The 21193-nt window shown below is 38.2% G+C and overlaps 1 long non-coding RNA gene across 2 annotated transcripts; it reads left to right on the top strand.

Moving 5' to 3' along the window:
* The first annotated feature begins 1237 nt into the window (after positions 1-1237).
* On the top strand, positions 1238-10528 carry LOC111247714 (uncharacterized). Of its 2 annotated transcripts, XR_015324096.1 has the most exons (4): positions 1238-1546; positions 1725-1788; positions 9341-9665; positions 10116-10528. It is a non-coding gene; the product is annotated as an uncharacterized LOC111247714 (long non-coding RNA). The 2 variants fall into 2 exon arrangements; XR_002672235.2 differs by lacking the exons at positions 9341-9665; positions 10116-10528 and adding an exon at positions 3763-4174.
* The last annotated feature ends 10665 nt before the right edge of the window (positions 10529-21193 follow it).

The raw sequence follows: 21193 nt of genomic DNA on the forward strand, positions 1-21193 counted from the left end.
TGTACAACTTTACATACTGTTGTATGTATTCCGTAAAACAGAATATCTATAATGTATAGAACAGGTGTGTAATACTGCACAGTTCCATCGTTTCAAACGACGACGTGCTATACCCTATCGATAGGTGTATTGCAGTGGCCGATCGTGACGAGTGCCGTCGTAGTGATGGCGTAATCGGATTAGAGAAGAAGATGGGAATGTTCGTATCATTTTCGTAATCGTAATTTTATCATATTTATTGTGATGGCATAAATTTCGATGGGATGAATCTATCCGATAATGTTCATCTCTTGTTTGCGTCTTTTATATGCTAAGTTTCATAAAATGCCAACTAGATGTTCCCATTGGCTTCAACAGGCGTTTCCCGCTGCCATCTCTACACGTTTTGCTCACTGCACACCTTGCGATCGAACAGCCCTGCTTCAATAGCAATAATAAGAATAATAATAATAAAGAGAAGAAGAAAAGTTAGAAACAAAGCCTAACCTTCGCCGTACTGATACGATCTCGGAAATGGAAATTGGCTGAATATAGCAACAGGCATGGTTACGTATTCTGATTGATTCTAGAAACAACACACACACACACACAGACAACAAAAAGCCATTTTGCATTACGCATTATTTGTAGCGTGTAAGCCATGGTGTAGGGCACTTCGTCATAGCTCCCGTATCGTAGAAAATCATCATTATTTAAGAGAGTATAGAGGATGTTGTTCGTCGATCAAAGCACGTTTACTTGACGTTATGGCGTTGAGGCGTTACATACCAGCAAAAGACTGATAACGGCATTGGCTCACTTCACCCCCGACTTCAGATGAGTAAGCGGTTTTAATGAACCGTGGCCTTCCGTGGCTAAGGTATTTTTAATTTTTTTACATTAATAGCTGACCGCACTCATCAGATATGGTATTTTCTATCACATCACAAGCCCTATCGCTTTAATTTGAAATTCCTTCTTAGCTACAATCAGCAGGAACCAGTGACTTGTTGCTGTGAGTTCAACTAGATTTTCGTTTTTGACTCATCATTGATAAGGAATGAACACTATCCTACGTTATTGATTTTGTGACATTTCGTCTATTCTGTGCAGTTAATAAATAAATAGATAACAACAAGAGGGTATATTGGCTACACAGTTAGTAATGCAGTATTCAATGGAAATCAAATATTTAATGGTACCTTTAAAGGTTCTCTGCCCTCTCCGTTTTTTATTCCCTTTCTCATATTTAGATGTGTTCAGCAATTGTTAATAATCAATAATATAAGAAGGTATTCGCAGACACACCGTATAATGTTTGTGCAACTATTGCAACAGGCGCATAAATGCACGTTCACATGGGCCATGCATCCCAAATTGCCATTAACCCACCGGTGACAAAATGCAGCATGAATTAGCCTGTCGATTTTCTTCGAAGTTGTTCCCGCTCTGCGAAGAGACGTCTTTTAAATTTCGAATTCAAAAATATCCGTCCGTTATTTGTAGTCGTCGTACGTAGTCAATGAAAAAGCTGAATATGCGATCACCTGCTTCAACGACCTCACAAGTAAGACTTGTTAGCATCATACTTTGCTGAATAATTACCAATACATATTTATGTAAGGTATTTTGTGCCATTATTATACAATAACGATAATATAGAGATTTCATAACATAGACGGTCCACTTAGAGCGACTTTCTTGGATGGGCATATGAAAATTATACTGTTTAATGATTTTTTAAGGTGTATCAGGACCTATTGTACTATGTCGTGACCTGTATACTGGAACCTATTGCGGAATAAAAAGGTAGTAAAAAAAAAAAACACAAACGCTTCTTAAGTAGATCTAGTTCATAGTTCTATTTCGGCTTGTTTTTCATGTGGATAAACACTGCTAGTTGAGACTTATTGTGCCGCGCTCGCTTCATGTATTCGTTACTGTCAATGAGGATGCTGTCTACAATGAGCGCTAGCTCCAACCGATAGTTTCTATTTCTCAAATATTTAGAGACATCTACTTTGATTTAAGCATCAAAAAAGGCCGGCTAATAGGCCATTTTCGTGATTTTACTGGGGCGCACTTTTGGGTCCTTGTACAGGCGTTAGATCGAACAAACAACTGAACAAAATCGATGTTTCGAACTGAGGCGTTATTTGGTCTATAAAAGTCATGAACACTTCATTTCAATAGTGAAGTTTGCCCCAAGCGGCCTACCAAATATCCTTTTCATATCGATATGTAAATTCCTAATAACTGACGTCCCCAATTCCGGCCCATAGTCAACCGGCGAAACATTTATTCATTCAAAACATTTCCGCTACCAAAAACCAATATTTTGCCAATAATCGAACGAAAGCAGAATACTGAGAACGTTTGCCATCAAAATCATCGGCCGAACATATGTTAGCCTTACGATTAGATAACTATTGATATTTAGCTTTTATTTTGGTAATAATTGTTTCATCTGAATATTTTATCTATTGATTTCTTTCTTTCATTATCAAGGTTTGTTTCATGATACCAAGTACCTTATATAGAACATTATATTAATTAAACCTCTTTTCTATCTTCAGTCCATTATAATGGTAATATTGGCTTCCCTGAAAGATGTATTTCTCATTATTATGCCGATAAGGTAAACGAATAAAAAAATCTGCAAAGGGAGAATAAGACAGAAAATGCTCAGACAACTGTTATTTTTGCAATAATATCATCATTATAATATCACCATGTATCGTTTGGATTCAATTTGGGTAGGCCCAAAGTATGCCAAGCGGTAGGAATTGTTCAACGTCATGGCAGTAACCTAGGTAAATTTTTCGATGCATTTTATGTCCAGATCGACAGACTCGAGGAGCTTCTGCTTTTTGATGGAATAACGTATTCTGGCCCGTTTTTTAATTCCTGCGAACCTACAATGTGGCTTAATTAAGAAACTCTGTTTGTTCCACGGATGGCCTAATTCTGTTTCGTCATGATCATTTGTTATTTAGCCTGTATTCAAGCTTAAGTCTCTTGTTGTCCACAAATAAGGCCAGAGGATTCACACAATGTTCTTATATAATATTATGACCGTGATGCTGTTAGTACTTTAATGGACGCTCACACGATAAATGTTGTTCTTATTAACACAAAGCGATGAGATCATGAAAAGTGTTACAGAATGGTAAATATCGGAATAGTTGAAGCCAAGTTAGAATTATTTCTTATAGCACAAATCTGATTATAAGTTAAGCGAGGAACAGCAATAGTGATGATGTATTCTAGGTAATTAAGAAAGTAGAATGTAATGTACGTCGTTCGTTTGTATCATTTGTCTCTTTGATGACGGTGAAAGATCATGTTTAGCCAGAGGATCTTAAAGAGGATATGTTTCCTCGTGTAGTTTTACAGCTAGCTAACCGTCAGCTGTCGTTTCTGGAAAAAAAAAATTAACTATTTTAACCTAACAGAGTCAAAGTCCGTCCAACTAACATTTCTGGTCTCTCGAGCATGATTGATAACGCGAAAAACGGTTTGACTAGAGTAGAATACAGGTAGCACAGTATTACAATTATACAGATGCTGTCTGTGGTGAACTCAAGAGCAGCGATAAAAGAAAAATAATTTTACCAGTCCAATCTGCCAAGCCTATCTGTGGGGTGAATGATCGGTGATTAAAATCTGCCTATTATCAACAGCTCATTGTCGATATTATTAATATATATTACCCAGAACGTCGATCTGGCTCCCTCGGCAGTACCCGATGACGACTACATAAAGCTCGCTTATCATTTCCAGACGCAGAAAATTCGATTAGGAGATTTTTATCCGTGTGGCTAAATGACACTGAAAGCTCCTGCAGGTCATGACGCCGGCTTAAGCGGACAGAGTATACGCGACGAATATATGTGTGTATACGAACATTGGTTGGCCTTCCTAATTGTACATTATAAAGCCACATGGTCCTTATGATACAGCTAGGCCGGCACTTTTTCACTATAATAAAGCAGAACGTATTGAGTGTCAAAAGGTATCAAACAAAGACCTTCGGTGCATATTAATACTCCAATTAGACTGACTGGCGTATGTCACCTTATTTACACGCATTTTCACCTATGAATTTCCGTCAAGGATATGGTAACTAGTGAAGAATGATTGAAACTTTAATAAAAACAGCCTACACAAAAAAATTCTGTTCGGTTCGAGCTCAGTAATATTATTTGTTATATTGGTTGGTCTGACCAATGCGTTATTCCATATCGTCGGTGTTCAATAGTGTATGATTCTGAAGTCCGCGATGAGACACTTCAATTAAAGAAGATATTTACGCACTTCAAATTTGTCGGTGCCCAGTCTACTCTGCAAGAGCATAGCGTGCGAGCACTAAATGTATACGAACGTAATTTTCAAACTATAGTGGAACACTAAGCGTGGAATTAACGGAAAGTAAGTTTTCCTTTCAGGAGAAAATCGATTTAGGGTTGAGGCGATGTGTTACCTCACATGTTAACATGTAAGCTCATGTTAACAATTTATATTTTCTGCAGCAGACATCACATGGTACCTTATCAAGGTAACTTACTCGAAGTAAATTTCCACCCCTTTGTGAATGCTTTTTCCTTGTACCGAATTGTTGCTCTCGACTTCTTGCCGACCGTTACAAACGAAACTTATTTAGAAAAAAAAAAGGGGTGTTTTGTTAAACTTCTATTTAAACGCATTCACATCGTATATGACTACGCCGTAATTATTGAACGGACGATAGGCAAAGATGAAGAAACGATGACTCAAGATTTGAGATCTTCCATTGATATTTGGTACAGTGTTGCACATAGTGTATATACTCGAAGATGTAAGTTACACGATATTCATTATGAGGTACCCCACAAGTACGAGGCGTCCTTGGATGAAGGAGGTCGCGAAGGAGGCAAGTAACGCAACTGAGTGCGCTAACTGCGCTCCCTGGCTTTTTATAAACGCGCACAATAATAACCACTATTATTTGTCCAACGAATTCTAAGTGATTCGCCGAGCTAGGCCTACAGTGCACATGTATATATATATATATATATAGATTTAAAATATACTTTTATTTTAGACACTATGATAAGAACAAAAACATCTAGATATGATTTTAAAGGTTGTGTAGAGGATTTTTTCAACTTTAAAGTTACATGCACGCTTAGTTGGTTCACCTAAGGTACGTGCTGTATACTGGACTCTACAATTCGTAGCAACGGGACCGCCTTATACTATCGTATCCACTATTAGTCACACATACACATATATATATCCAAAATCACCCATAAGTCTAATAGATGAAAAAACTTTTTAAAATAAATTATTCCAATACATTTGAACTACCCAATTGACGATTGATATTATCCTCTCCAGGAGGGCCGTTCATTTCACTGTATCAGAAAAGGTTTTTTGAATTATTTTGACGAATGTTTGAGCTCGGTAAATCTAAAACCTATTGAGGACCTCCTTGTCTGCCTCATGGAAGTTTTTCTCGGATTTTTCAAAAATCGCATGAAAATTGGCGATAATGAATACCGTCGATTCGGAACATAACATGAAGCTTTTTTTTTTTTATCTCGGTGGGAATTCATCCAGCCCGAAAATAGATTAGATAATAGCTCATTTTCGTTCAAATTCGCCTTGTTCTCTACCATGTCAGATTTGTTCTAGAAAAAAAAACACTTGGTTTCGTAGAATCAAGGGTGGCCGTTATGACAAGCAACCTACCAAAGCTCGTCTATTTAAAGGTGCCGAGCCCTATATATATATATATAATTCTTCTTTGTCTGGCTTTACGTTTGTCGGTTAGTCGGTTGCTTTGCTTGTCCGGCTCATTTCATTTTAGCGGATCGACTCTTATCTCTGCGACAACACACATCGGAAAGCTGCGAGTCCACACGGAGGATCCGGTTGAGAAGGTCCGGATTGATGACTGGGGCTAGAACCCATATTTTCTCTACTTTATTAGTTTATATTGGTGTTGGCTACAATGATATTCAATACTTGGTAAAAAAAGAAGACGCGTTGAGAGCATGACGTCTGATGATTTTGGATTCGAACTGCTACCCAGTGCTGCTGTCATACTTAAAGTTTAGCCAAATCTGGGAGCCACGATTACAAATACGAAAATGCAACGAGTGGCAATCACAATCAAAGCAGTAGCTCTGGTAGACTGCGGGGCGCCTTCAGCGGGGAAAGAAAAACAGCTCGTGAAATCTGTTGATATCTGCTTTGTCGCCGCAACTCCTCGTTTTTTTTTGATTATACATATGCGAGTGCGTACGTGACTTGAATACGGATCAGAAAAAGGAGAAAAGGCTGAATTCGTATTAGACCGGTTTTGTAGAGAAGACCAAGATGTCGGCGTTGGCGAGACACCAAAATAATTAACAATCATCATTATCATCATTGCCCTTGCCGTTTTTATCGCTTCATATTATTAATATAAAAATCGCGGTCGGTTAATTACAAAGCATAAAAAGCAAGACACAAGGTATAGAATATAAGCGCTGTGCTTTAAAAAAAAGTATCTAATTTCTTTATTATACTACAGACTTCGCAGGTTTGAATCGTTCAACGATATAGTGTGAACGAAGTCGTAAGTGAAGCTCCAGATTTCAAGCCTAACTTCAGTGGTTCAAACTTGGGATTTTACTATTTGCAAATCTAAAATAGATTGCCAAGTGGAACATAAAATGAAGGACAAACTGCTTAGCATCGTTCAATGATAGCTCTCTTATGCCTGAAAACTGACTCTTCCCCTCTTTATTAATATGGCGTTTTTGCCTGAATCATTACATTTTTCATATCGCGAGCTGGGAAAAAATAGGTACAACTACGTAACCTTCAGTATAATATAGCATATATATATATATTTATATATATACATACGCCTACGACGCAAAACGTCTAAGTAACCATATCTGCGGAAATGGCGTCCACAATGGAATCAGATATGCTTTTCACTCAATTTCGACGAAGCTCCGTTGCAGCATACGCGCGAAGCGTGAAGATTGCTTATTACTAAAAAAAACAAACTTCGCTAATTTCCGTGTATCTATTTAAACAGTACATTACCATTTACATAGTTTTTGTAGTGAGGAGTTCTAGAAGAACATTCAACTTTTCGGTGGGGTATACGTTTCCTGAGCTGAATTCACCGAACTGCGCCGATAGTCAACAACCCTTGTCCTCTTCGTAAACCAGATTCGTCGACATCTCAAAGGATAAGTAGAATGAAACTTAACGGGCTGTCCATCAGTGATCAGAAGCACCCAGATCATGAGTGCAACAATTGACAGTGTATTTCAGTTGATCTTCTTAATGTCACCATATTGAGTTTTATCTCGATCACCTTTAAGCGTATGGCCAAGTACGTTCAATTGGATTAACAAGCAATTTGTTAAGCATGTATGCTACATGGATAGACCGACTCGTGCGTGCCAGCAGTTCTAGTTATAAGAATAGCTAAACAATAGAGAAATAACAGAGCATCAAACCACGTTCAAGGCCCGCTTTATGACTGACAACGTCATATAGGCCATGAACTGGTGCAACGATAAAGATCTAACAAAGATATTTTTACTATTCGTCAAGACCGACTTGAATATCCGAGATCTAAAGACGCTCTTTCTTTAAATGAACGATAGTTGCCAATTTTTTCAAATACGTTTTAAAACAAGTAGTCATTCTCTCAATAGAGTAGTTTTCATTACATTACACCCAACGGACTAGAATGGAAAGCAACACCAGAATTTCGCTTTCAAAAGCTTTGCGAGGTATACCTGAAATTGCTTGTATTGTTTCTTTATATTATCGAAAATATATACCAATAACCAGCACGTTTTTCTGTACGGAGTCGTAAATATATAATCTTTTCAGAGGCACAGACTTGCGATCGTGTCACGTGCGAAACACCCATTAAAGCCGCTTGAACTCAAACAATTGGCCAGAAAGAAGATGCCTAGAAACTATGATATGCCAAAATGTAAAATTTATATCTTCGTTCTCAACTTAATCTGCCTATCTATCTATCTATCTATCTATTCATCTATCTATCTAGCTGTCAAAGCTTCAGCATTGTTTTCCGCGTAGACCCATTTTGCATATAGGACTAGTATTGGATGTAGCAGATCATGCAACGCTTAATATAGATGAGAGAAGTGCGTATTGCCGCCGTTAATTACTACTACACCTATTGACTATTAATATGATAATCCTATTATGATGTACTTTGTTTATATAAGTTGGAGGAACTCCTTGTTTACCGTCAGCTTAGATTCCCTTGAGGAAAATCTTACAATTACAGCGCATTCTAGTAAAGAACAGTTCTGTAAATGTCAATTTTACATTAAGTGGATACATCTGCAAAGATCACACTGAACGGAGGCGTTAGCTTGAACAGGGGCTGAGACAAGACCGTCACCGAGCAACACGACTAGCCTTGGTAACCGTCAAAAGGAAATGAACGGCCGGAATGAAAATAGCGGGGCCTGCTAGCTAGAGTCTACTCTTAACCTAGGACCCTCATGTATGTTTTGCTTCTTTATTCTTCTTATGGACAAAACATTCGTCAGTCAGGGATTCTGCAACGAAAAACGTTGTGCAAGTACTGTTTACTTCAAGAGCCATGGGAGAGAATAACTGTAGTAACAGTAGTTGTTTCGACACTACTAATAACAATTTCGAAAATTATTAATTTGGCGACTGCATTAAATCTAACAATTTCTAAATAAGGTCCAACTAATTTTTTAAATAAATAGAATATATATGTATGTTTTTTTCTAGTGAAGTATTTTGTAATTAATGAAATTTAATTTTATTATTCTACCAAGCGATAAGCGAAAACGTTGGTCAAGGTCCGTAGCGCTGTACTAGACCGGCTTTTACATAGACGATCTTTTCGTAATTACGTTATGAGTGTCCGATTTATCAGCTCATCATTTCCATGATACGATTTGAACCGTAAGAGTACATGTTTTATTTCATAACGTGTTATCCTGCAAAAGTGCTTAGCACAGTTATTGCTGTTGTAACATGCGATATTCGATTTAACAAGTTCCATCAGATACGATAAGTTACGTTTCTATTAACTTGGTTCATTAAAATCTGTTTGAGCTAATAGAAACGCAGAAAGACGAGTTCGGATTGAGCAACATTTTGCAATAGGCTATGTTTTTTTGTGAGTACAACGAATCGTTCTTGACGGTGTGTTTATGGGGTATGCGTTTGTACAAGTTGAAAGATCAGCTTTTGACTCTCTGTATTTTCAAGGATATGTTAATCTGGCGTGATCTGAATTAACGTGCAACAAACCGATCAATCGTTTTTTTCTTATTATACTCTCGACTTTCAGAATATCGACTCTGAAGAAAGCATCGTTTGTTTAAATCATTGTTCAGCTATACATTTAAATACATGTGACCCATGATTGAGTGTCTATTGCTTGACTCGTCCGTTACCACGTCAAACTGGTGCATCTAGGCGCACAGCATTGGCAATATGTTGAGAACATAATATATAATCCTATTGCAAAATAAGGTCCATAGAAAAAAAAGTGTACGAAATCAGAGTCGGTGGAAAGGTTGAGAGAGCGCCTACCCAATACAGGGAATCGATGTCCTATTTAACCATTTGATGCTGTACACCACATGTCGGATTCTCTATTTCCCGCTGCAAAGGTAAGTGAAACGTTTGCGCCATCAGCACCCGCTGCTTTTTAATCTGTATCTAGGCGCTGATCTGTCGCAACTTTTCCGACAAAAGCTTCTATAGTACTTTTAGTGTGCTTAGAGAATTGCTAGCTGCCCAGATATAGGCGCCAAAAGAGTAGTCTGTAAGTATTGCTAGAAAGACTGAAAAACTGGCAACATTTAAATTCACGTTAAAAATTCGATACTATATTTACTCCTCTATTTCTAAATATGATTCCGTTTGTAGCTTTTCGGTGATTGCAAGCAATCTACCTTCTCACGAACTATGCTCAAATGTTCATACAAATAAACTATAAATGCCCATGAATAGATATTTCGAAAAAGCAAATATTGGCAAAAAGGTCAATTTGAAGAGTTAAAGACCTTGATCTGCCAGAGCTTCAACTTATCATTTTGTATATAATGTCATTTGAACAGACTGTTGAACTTCACGCAAGCACCGACGTATGTATCCTGCATCCATGAAGTAATATCTTCTTTCACATCCTTAAGCTTCTCCCTTTCCCCACCGTCATTTTGGAAATTGCACGTACGTGAGTTGCAAAAACGAAATCAGACGAGACTGCAGGGCGCCAATAAAGCTCAATTATGATTTTCGGCGTCTTTCGTCCCGCTCGACCGAATCATACGATTCTGTTTGTCTCGATTCAAAAAAAAATCAACGGCGGGCCAACGAGCGACTAGAAAACTGGACCGCTTCACAGATAACCGGATGCCTGTATCAGATGTTCTTCCGAGAGGTCATACATGTTGATGAAGTTTGTAAAAAGATAAACAGTTACCTGCGTCTTCTCTGTATTATGTGCGGAATAATAAACATTTTACACTATGCTAACAAATTCATGGAAAAACATATTTAAATATTCTACGATTATAATAAAGTTTGTTTAATTATCGTTACTTAGAGGAAGTAGAGATTACGCGATGCTGGCCATTATGAACTTGCATCACTTTTACCTTCCCTCCGTCAGGTATGATAGCGAGTTTGGTCCTGGACATTTGTCGTATAAGTATGCGTCTCGCACGCATAATAAGTTAGAGTCATTGCCTATTTTCTAAAAGGCACAACCTGAAAGCCAGCACCCAACTTACATAACGTTCGGCAACATTGCCTGCGGCACAGGTCGGGTCAAATTGCGGATGTATTACGTAAAGGCATGCACGCTGCTACGTACAATAGCACGGGGTCTGACATTGCGAGTTTAACTGGAAAATAATTTAGCTTAAAATCGGGACATCATGACCGTAAATTTGATGCCCTATCCATTTAGTAGTACGTGTGTGCCTCTTAGGAAGAATCTCAGTATGAAAAGGGTGTTTTTCTAGCCAGAGATTAAGAAGAAATTAACGAATAGAAGTTTAATCTATTTTTACCTTTCGTTAATAGCTTTTTGAACGTGTTGTCTTTCGTATGCTATCTTTTAGTTTTTTGTTTTTGTTTTATATGACTTTGATTTGTCATGTCATACTACAGCGATTATGTGTGCTAAAGATGGCTATGAAAGATAAAATGGTCGTATTTTTGAAAAGGGCGCGTTTGCTCGACACGCTAAATTGACGAGAAAAAAAGTCTAATTTGAAGAAAACGGTGACCACAAGCTCAGAGCTCTTTGACTAGTAACAAATGATCGATTACAAAACAGTAAGAGCTGTTCAACGAATCCAATATATTTTTGAAAGCGATCTGGCTGATATTTGATCGAAAGGTAGTAAGTCTACTTCATTCCGTGTTCGTATCCCTAAACTGAACAGGCTTTACTTAAAGCTGGCGAATTGCTCAAACCCAGCTAACTAAATTCTTTGATAAAACGAGTTCGGCGAAGTCGAGGTGAGTTATCACAATTTAAATTAAATTAATTACGAAAAACGTTGATTTCGAACACTTGTACTTTGTTAAGCTGAACAAGCTCCGTTCGAAATTTACTAAGAAGGTTCAGATTTTTTTGTTTTATTTAAGAACATGCAGCCCAGTTTCAGTTAGTCGATGTCAATCAAAGATAGATAAGGCACGGTATTTTACGCCGTTTTCACCTGACCAGTTCGTACATCAGCTACGGGAGCTGTTCTTCAAGATGTGACAAATATTAGTGAAATCTATTTCATAGTTTACGAAAATCGGAATCATATATAAACTGTCACAGACAGCTCTCTGTTAGACAGCATAACAGTTTCGTGTACAACGTTTCAGATCTCAAGATGTAAAGTAATAACAAAAAAAAAGTTTATAGGTACACCAACGGAATGGAAACGAACACACAGTGGACAAACGCTTAGCATCGGCTACGCCGATCTACGATCACTGTACGTGTACAGACAAAATCACAGAAAGCATTAGCGATCCCGTTCTACAAAACATCGTAAGCAATCGTTTCAATTTGAACTAGAAAAAACTCTGAGTATTGCAGCTGTATGCTATACCATTGAGTATAGAAATAACGTCTTCGCTTTTCCGGGACATCTAGTACACGTTACGGGCAGGCGCATATTCGGCGCTTTATTCAATACTTATACAATTCTATAAAATAGTTGTTGCAATGAAATACGCGGTAAAGCGTCAAGAGCTCAGGATCAGTAGCATCGACATTGAAGTATAGCAAAATGATATACTAGAAAAGTGCTCAAAGGCCTGGTCGAGTGCACTGTTCCCAAATATGTAGTTTTATAAGGCATGTACGAGTCACCGAGACCTCACGAGACGCTGCGTTGATCCTTAAAGCTACTTGCTCTCCATTTGTCGCTAGTCAGTCGCTCGTTACTGATCCTATTATGTCGACATTAGTATTTTAATTTTCATTCCCAATCCTCGAGAATAGATTATTCGTACTCACCTCTTGGTACCTCACTATTGTAGTTGTTGTCATAGTACAAATCGTCAATATGCCCAGCATTCGGACCTTTCTTGTCGAAATAATATTGATGTTTTTAGAGCGAAGCGTGTAAATAATAGGAACTAACAACTCATCACGTCCACATATATTTTCCTCTTGACAATTAATATCTATAAAGAATATAACGAGTGAGTTTTGCATAATATCTTCGCTGGTAATGATAATCGCGAACTGGAACGCGCTGTCACCCTTCAAACACTTTAGTCTTCAGCAGACCGTATTAGGAAAACGGGTCTTCTCTTATAGAGTTGGAGACAATCGGACCATGGTTGAGTTGATGAAAAGTACTAAGCAATCAGGTTATACTCGCATTGCAATATACGAATCGATTTTGATAAGGGAATGGTAAATGGCAACCTTCGTGAATAGACCTGCCTAAAATAAATCTCTATCGAAATAAAGTTGTTCCATCGTACTACTGTTCCAGCAAGGTGTCGATAAAAAGCCCAGTTTATGTTGCAGCGTCGCGTTCGTTCGCTCGTCTGCTATACGTAGGCGAGTTGGCAGAGTACCCGAACGAAAATTTTACATGTGGGCGCCTTGAAGTGAGTAACATTCGGCATTTTTTTCTTGCTTTCTGGAAAAGTGGAATATTAAAGGGTGCTGTGACGATCTGCGTTGAGAAGGGGTTTAGAGCCCGCAAGTGGTGTGGAACGCTTTTGGAGAACAAATCGTTAGTCAATACTGACCGTTGAAGTGGCGATAGTAATGACGAATTTGCAACGGACGAGAATGCTTTGAAAACGCAACTAGTGCGGTCGTCAATGTAGAAGAAATAAAACAGATACTAGCTGGCTTTGAAACCATTATTTTTAGGCGCTAATTTGCAGAAGGTCTTGTCGGATCGTTTTGATTGTTAAGGCATTTCGCTTATTTATTACACACACTATAGATATAAACATGTGATCCTGTGAGTGACAATTCGTTACGTCAACTTTTCAAACCAGACTAAGAATAAATGGAGAGCGGCCGTCTGGCTGAACAAGACGTATTCGCTCCGTTGCTGCCTTTCTTACTTTTTATATCTGTGCTCTTTAGATACAACACAACGTATCATTACGGATCAACGTGGGCGCCTGCGTTTATTGCATAAATGTAGTCGTTTTGTGGTTCCAGATACACTACTGCAATGGGTGGCGATGGCCAGGGTTACTTTCTCGTCAGGCGCTTCTTTGTAGGGGAACGAGACTGCTGCAAGACTCTTCGATGAAGTTAGCATTACTGGTTGGTTTTTCTGTAGGCTTTAACGGAAAAAACCTAAGATACGGGACAGAAGGATAAGTTATTCTCATGGATGAATTTTGCGCTCGATAATATTTGATTTTTTATAGTTAGTCTGCCCTTTTCAGGGGCATGTTAAAGTATGCGTCGCGCTAAATCATTAACGAAAAGGATTGTAACCTTGCCCTGATTGATAGATAAGCGAGGTGCTATTATATTAGCCTATAGGGAGTAGAACTTCAAGAGTAATCCTAACAGGGTACGTATCTGTCAAACAATTGAACAAGGCTGGGACAGCACCTAGTTCTAGTCTATACAGAAATTGTTTAGAGCTTTCGACGATGGCCGGAAAACTAGAAGCGCTACAGTTTTAAGCACCATCAAGATGTGCGAAGGATAGCCACTAAACAAAAAAATTCTCAGGCCATCTGCATTCGTTAAAGGGCTTGCTTTCTTTTTTCCTATTTGTGTTAAACGTTTCCAAGTACAGATAGCTGTGTGTTATCATTATATGGATAGGGCAAATTTTCAAATTATTGGATGTACTATTTCCAGAGAGCGACACCTTTTCTTCGTTAATGAGATACAGTATTAACCAAAATACTATCCCTATTTTGTTATAACAGTGACGCATTTAGGCAGGTAGCCTGTTAATAAAAATGCCTGATAGTACAGTGGTAAAATATTTGCTTACTAAGCTATGTTCTATTTGCGATCGCAAATATAGTGTGTGGGCTATGGTAGGAGTACTCAAAAAACATAAGTTAGATTTGAAACCTGACAGAATATCACTCCTAATAGTCCAGAGTTTGTCAGCTGTTCGAGTGGATGCGCAGACAGCAACAATTGCTTCTGTGGTACTGCGGCATCACCAGTATCGCCCATGTACTTTAGGCGTCAAGCGAATAGAACGTAAACAGTCGGGGCGGTGACGATTATAAGTGGACGCGCCTATTATTTGAAAGAGACGAACGGCAACAAGTATCCCACACGAGCACTAATCGACGGAAGGTCTTCGAAAAAAAAATACATGAAAAAAATATGTTTAACCAATCTTATTGGCTTTGCTACGTTGGACGAAGAATCCCCATTTTATACCTAGGAAACGAAATATGAGGTGGAATCTTGCTTTGATGACCCTTCGATAAGGGCTTAGTCCTGTAGACCGCTAGGCATCTGCAGGTGGCCATTTATCATTGATGAACATGTTGAGACGCGTAAATACGTATCCTCAGCAATTGAATTAAACTGAAAATGATATATTAGATTAGTTTAAATATTCGTAAGACCTAAAGCTTTGAAGTATGTATCACTCGAGAGCTATAAGTTTGGTATATTAAATTAAAGTTCGACCGGTTACTTAAATTCAACTATTTTGTATAAGAATCGCATGCAGACTCATAGCTTAAAAGTGCTTATTCTCCCAGAATAGTGTGGTGCAGAAAAGAGGAGGGCCACCGTAGCGTTTCGTCCTGTACATTAAAAGCTAAATTGTATTGTATATGGAAATTTACATCGTTTCAACAAAGGTGCGTGGTGAGTATAAATGGTTATATATATATATATATATATATATTCGCCTTTGTCAAAGACCTTGTATATAAACCATGTTGTATAATGAGGGGATTCTGCCCGCCAGCGATCTCCATTATAAGAGTTATACAGAAGTTACTTTTGCCATATGTAGTTGATATTCAGAACATTATTTCCAATACAATTAAAACTAACGCCTACTTAGAATAATTCGCAGCATAATTTCAATACTGTGCCAAATTCAGACTTAAGTCCTAAATACTTTGCTGGCAATTATGCGGTCTTAACGCAGCACCGAAGCGTATCCGTCCTATGTTATTTGAAGCAGTGGCCCAATAGAAGAAATTAGCGTTAGGTCGCAGGCGTCGCCTAGACTATTCCACAAGATTTCATAATCAAGCCCAAACTCAGATCGAGAGCCGTCAGAAAAGTGACCTGAAGTATCTCAAATATTCATACATTCGACTAGGACGTTTTCGGAGTCTGCGATTACTGCGGAAACTTGGCTTAAATCACGATTCGTAAGATACGTGACTGCTCATCTACCGGGTAAGTTAATTGATAACCAATTGACCGACATCTTGAGACCACCAGGTCTGTTCACAGGTCGTATGGCAGCATTAACGACAGTGATATCATGATGTGTTATGAAATAGCGAACATGTCGTTGCGTGACGGAGACGGAGAAGAACAGTTAGGGATATGGAATAAAGCGCTAACAATTGGCTAGAATCTAAGTAACAGTAATAACAACAACACTCAATGAAAGCCTATACAAGCGATGTGGATATGTTGCTGGCAGTATCCGCACAAAGTTTCCAAAGAATGCGCCTTTGCTATAGGCAAGTGTAAAAGATAATAGTAAATAAAGTATGCGAAAATTATGCTTATAACGACCTTCCTGCCCTGAGTATTCGCAAAAAACAATAAAGCATTGGCTAAAAACCACCAAGTGAAAAATTTTAATTCCACGCTGTCCTAAGCCAGTTACTGGACATTTAGAAGCAGCGTAATCTTGCACACTAGTAAGAAATAATGTTACTTTTTATTAGAGGAAAGGTTGAAAATCTACTCGAGTTTCATGAGCGCAAGTTACTATACAGGCACACGACTAGTTTCATCTGCAGAAGACATCTCATGGTTGCTTTCGGCCTCTAAATATTACCCTCTTATTGCATGCGAGCGGAAGTACAGCTATGATTTCAGGCCCATAAGTACAAGCCATGAGTTTTCTTCTAGTGCTACATGCTTACCTTTTCGTTTATCTTGTTCTAACGAATGTTTTAGAAGAACATTCCTAGAGTCGTCTTTTAGTAGGAAACAGCCTCTCCCAATTCATATAATTTGCGAACATGCTATTATCAGTCCTCGTGGCGGTCATAATCAACATAAAACTCTTATCAGGTAGTATGCCCTTTACGGTAGTCTAGCAAACGTCGGGCAAAGATTAACTGTTTATGTCAAGGGGTTTATGAATACATTAAATGATCTTTATGACTGGATTGCGCTGTTTCTTCTGTAACTTAATGACTTGTTCCATTAAGTGGTTAAAGACAATTGAGTCCTTTCTTCTGCTCAAAGCCAGTATTAATAAAACACTTTTTTTTCTATACAGAACAGTTGCGTTTGTTTCAAGATTGGATGCAATTCAATGATGCAATTATTTTCCTGAGTGAATTATAGAGGCATATAATCAATTAATTGATACCTTTTGTTTTACGAGGTGGAGAGGTAGGAGCTAAAACCGTTCCTCCATAATAAGTCCTCCTTTAAAGATAGATGCTTATGACTATCTGAACACATTTATAACGGTGACTTTTATACTGGTAAGAGACAGATAACTTGAATAAAACTTGGTAGTAAAGACCATTATTGTGTAGTAAGTAAAATCCATTTTTCAACCCTGGCAATTTTTAAAATCAAGCATTTTCTAATGGTTCCTTTGGTTGAAATATATCGCTGTCTTACTTCACGGCATATGTTCTATGCAGCTCGACTTATGAGCTGCTTGCGTACCGTAGATCATAGTTTCATCCCTCCCTAAGCGAACGTTCTGTACTGGTAAAATGTATATTAGGAGAGGTGAAGTTACATGTACATGTAAGAATGTTTAAAAACGAATTTTCGCATCGTTGACCGTTGAGTTTTTCATGTGGCAATCGCTGCGCTGATTTAAGTCGCCTCAGAGAAGTACTATCTGTCATAACATGATAGTCGAAATAAGGCGCATCCTGGCAAGAAAACATTAAAACCTGGACTAAAAAATCAAAACACTTTCGAGGGATTTCTAAAAAGCAGCATTTTTTTGCTAGTTTTTCACTTATGTGTACGGTTTCGCATCGTCCCCATAAACAGCAGTAGGTACACAAACAGATAGGTAATCAATAACTGGTCTTCTAATTTGGGTTTGCTGTTGCCTGCGTCCTTTAGATACCTTCAGTCCTTAATGACACTGATGAGGAAGCTATTCTTAATTGACTTGTTGATGATCATTCCATGCCAGAAGCAACTAAAATATTCGATAAATCAATTTTATACCGGGAACCACTTGGCAAGGCGGTTGTCGTTTGCTGTTGCTCGAATCAGAGCGTTGAAGGAAGCTGCAGGAAGGATGTAGAACAAAAGAAGTTCGTGCACTTTCTATGCAAGATATCTAATCGAAGCTCATATACGGTAGACGGCGAGTATGAATGTTGACGTCGTACTGCATAAAGGACTTATTGGCATTATATGTTTCCGTGGAAAATCAATATATCGCTAATGGCCTGTGTGGCCAGATTTTAAAGTTCATCTCTCTGTGCTAAGATAGAGGGCCGTTTATTCGGGTGTCTGTTCTACCTTAACCATTAGGAACACGTTTCACTGTTCACATACTGTCCTACGGGATAGTATCAACAGAGTAAACAAATCACTGCGGGCGCCCCTTCAAAAGGAGTGCGATGTTTATGTGTGTAACTGTCCGTGAAGGTATCATAAAGCGGGACGGCATTCACCCCAATGACTCAAATTTTAAAAGCGTGGCAAATTTAATTTGACGCCAGATTCAGAAACTCCTCGGTCTCCCCCCATTATGAACTCAGAAGCTAAAACATTTCGCAAAGAGTCCGGTATAGGTTTATAATCTCCAAGATTCTATATTTCTCTAAGCAAATAGTTTTCTTTTTGAAGAAACCAAAGGTAGATAAAACGGAACCTTTTAATACATATAATGTTTAGTTAAAAATAATTATTTCGCAATTAACGCAGAAAATAAAAAAATGCGACAATAAAGCGAAAAATAAGGGCGATATGATCCACATGAATATATTACACTATAGATGTATGATAATAAACTTATTTAAAAAATTACTTGAAAAACTCGAGTTCTTTTAGCAATTTCTCAGCAAACGGTACAACACGTTTATCGATGATGATTGGTGTGTGTTGGAATGATCGTTGCGTTGAATCATTGCGTACATTTTTGTCAGTAACGCTATAAAACTGATACCGATTGGGGGGCAGTATTAAACGCTGATTAGGTCTTTCCGGTTAACAGAGATGGCACGAGTGTGGTGCGCGTTATATAACGCTGGAACAGATCGCCGAAGTTCCGTTCCCGTTATTCTTTTCATATTTCGTCGTATTATATTTGTTTTATTACTATGTCCAAACTTTGTAGCATTGAGGGTTCGGTAATTTTCGGAAAAATTTATAACGATAACAGTGCAGCTGATCTGACTGTAGTGAAAGACGAGCTGGTCTTTAAATAAAAAAAAAAAAAAAAAAAAAAAAAGCTGGTAAACGCTCCATATAGCATTGCTTGTGAATCATCGGCGTCATAGTTCAGTATATCTGTAGAGAATAGTCGCAAGACACTTGCTAAATAACTGTATGATTATCAGTATACGTAAAAACTTGTTTTAGAGTACAGTCTTAGCACATTTCGAGGAATCGCTCACTGAACTAAAAGATGTGAACATGTCCGAAGGTCCATTGAAAAGGTCTACAACGATAGCCGCCAGTAATGGCCTATTGTTTAGTGGATGTTTTAGCAAGATAGAAGAAAAGAACCCGTCAGCTGCTAAAAAAGTAGCGCAACCTGAAGGTAAGAACAGACGAATATGTCTATCTGAATTCAGTTGCAAAGTGCTGACGTCTACGGAAATACCTAAAGGAACAGGCCCGGTGTAAACGGGATTCGTGTATGAACCTCATGAAAAAAATAGCTCTTAGTGCCACGTGAATCGCGGCAAGTAAAGAAACGAATTAACTTTTTGGTAGCAACAGTAAATCCTTATTTATCTTTTATTTGCGTTTAACAAAATACTGGTGGTATTGATTCCATCGTTAATAGCTCAGGAAAATAGACAAACACTCATCGCGGCACAATTATCATAAGTCATTTCAATTAATTATGGTCTTGAGGCATGCGACATGATTTATGACATGCAAGCTATACTACACGTATTTACACAAAGCTCTAATTAGCTTACTTGAATTTTTCCAGGTTGGGGAAGTTCTTAAACGATATGTCTACCAGGTCTCATAGCAGACATTCCCAATAAAGCCGCTGAAAAAGTGCGTGAGCTTCAACCTATAGAAACCGCTACTTTTCTAGGATAGACCTTATCGTAAATGCTAAAGTCGTTCTTGCAACTTAATACGTTCTGCTATCGTTAGTAAGCACTGTTATTTGAAATATCATAGAATTATTTGGAAACCGGGACTCTCTCAGATGATGCAAATAGAACATAGAGACCAAGGACACACAAGCTGACATTATACAAATAAGAGTTTATGCTCTTGAAAAAATAGCAACTTTAACGGTTTTTCGCTAATTTAGACGACGATCCAAATTAGAATCATTAACATCGCCAAATAATCGCTCTATAACATATTTATGATGCACTCTGAGAAATATCAAAATCAGGACAATGCTTTTAAATGCTAAGAACAATCCACAGCGAAAACGTGTACAGAGTTGATAGTGCGACTACCTAAAAACCCACGAAGCATCATTCGGATCTATGATAATGTTCAACTGATGGAATATGACGCTTTGGCGTAGTGGGGTTTATGGTTAGCCGGGAAAAGCCGTAGACTCTACCCTTCAATTTGAGTGCGGCCTGGGGGATGCTCTCCTCCCACGGCTGGGAAAAGTTATGTTGCACAACAAGGAAGAAGAAAAACAACAAAAATGGAACAAGTGCTAAGGACGACAGGATAAAAGAAAGATGAATCTTTAGCTAGTAAGCTTATCGCACAGTAGTAGATAGAATGTCTTAACGCGTTGGCGTAGAGGAAAAATATTTCAATATATAAAGAAAAAAAAACCAATGAGAACAAACGCCAAGCTAGGAACTGTCCGTACCAAGTCTTAGGCTTCTTGTGGTTGTCACACTATTTGATTTTTGTTCATTTCGTTAGCGTACTTAATCGGTGAATTATAATCGCCAATTCGGCGTTGCTGAAAAGAGACAGAATAAAACATTTGGCATACGATGGATATTCAGTAGCAGCCGAAAACCGACAACCGAAAGATCGTAGCGGACGAGTCTTATTACCTCGTTCCCTTCGAAGTTTATAAATCTCATTTATATTTACAGAGGAAGTTGCACTTACCTGCCTAATAAATCTAAAATCTAGTGAAAACAATTAACCTGTCACGGTCTTAGTTAATGATAAAGACGAATATGCTACGAATCACTGGTAGGCAGCATTAAACCTCAAAACACTATGCAACAGAAATTTCACGTCGCGCTTCAGCTGTTGTTCATACTTCTTTCATTATTTATCTTAGTCCATCATCTGTCTACTTAGCCTATCTAGCCTGCGGCTGGTCTGACAGCCGCGCGGCGCCATGGCCCGACGGAC

This window comes from Varroa destructor, unplaced genomic scaffold, assembly GCF_002443255.2.
Source record: "Varroa destructor unplaced genomic scaffold, Vdes_3.0 BEIS01000003.1, whole genome shotgun sequence".
In the NCBI taxonomy this organism is placed as follows: Eukaryota; Metazoa; Arthropoda; class Arachnida; order Mesostigmata; family Varroidae; genus Varroa; species Varroa destructor.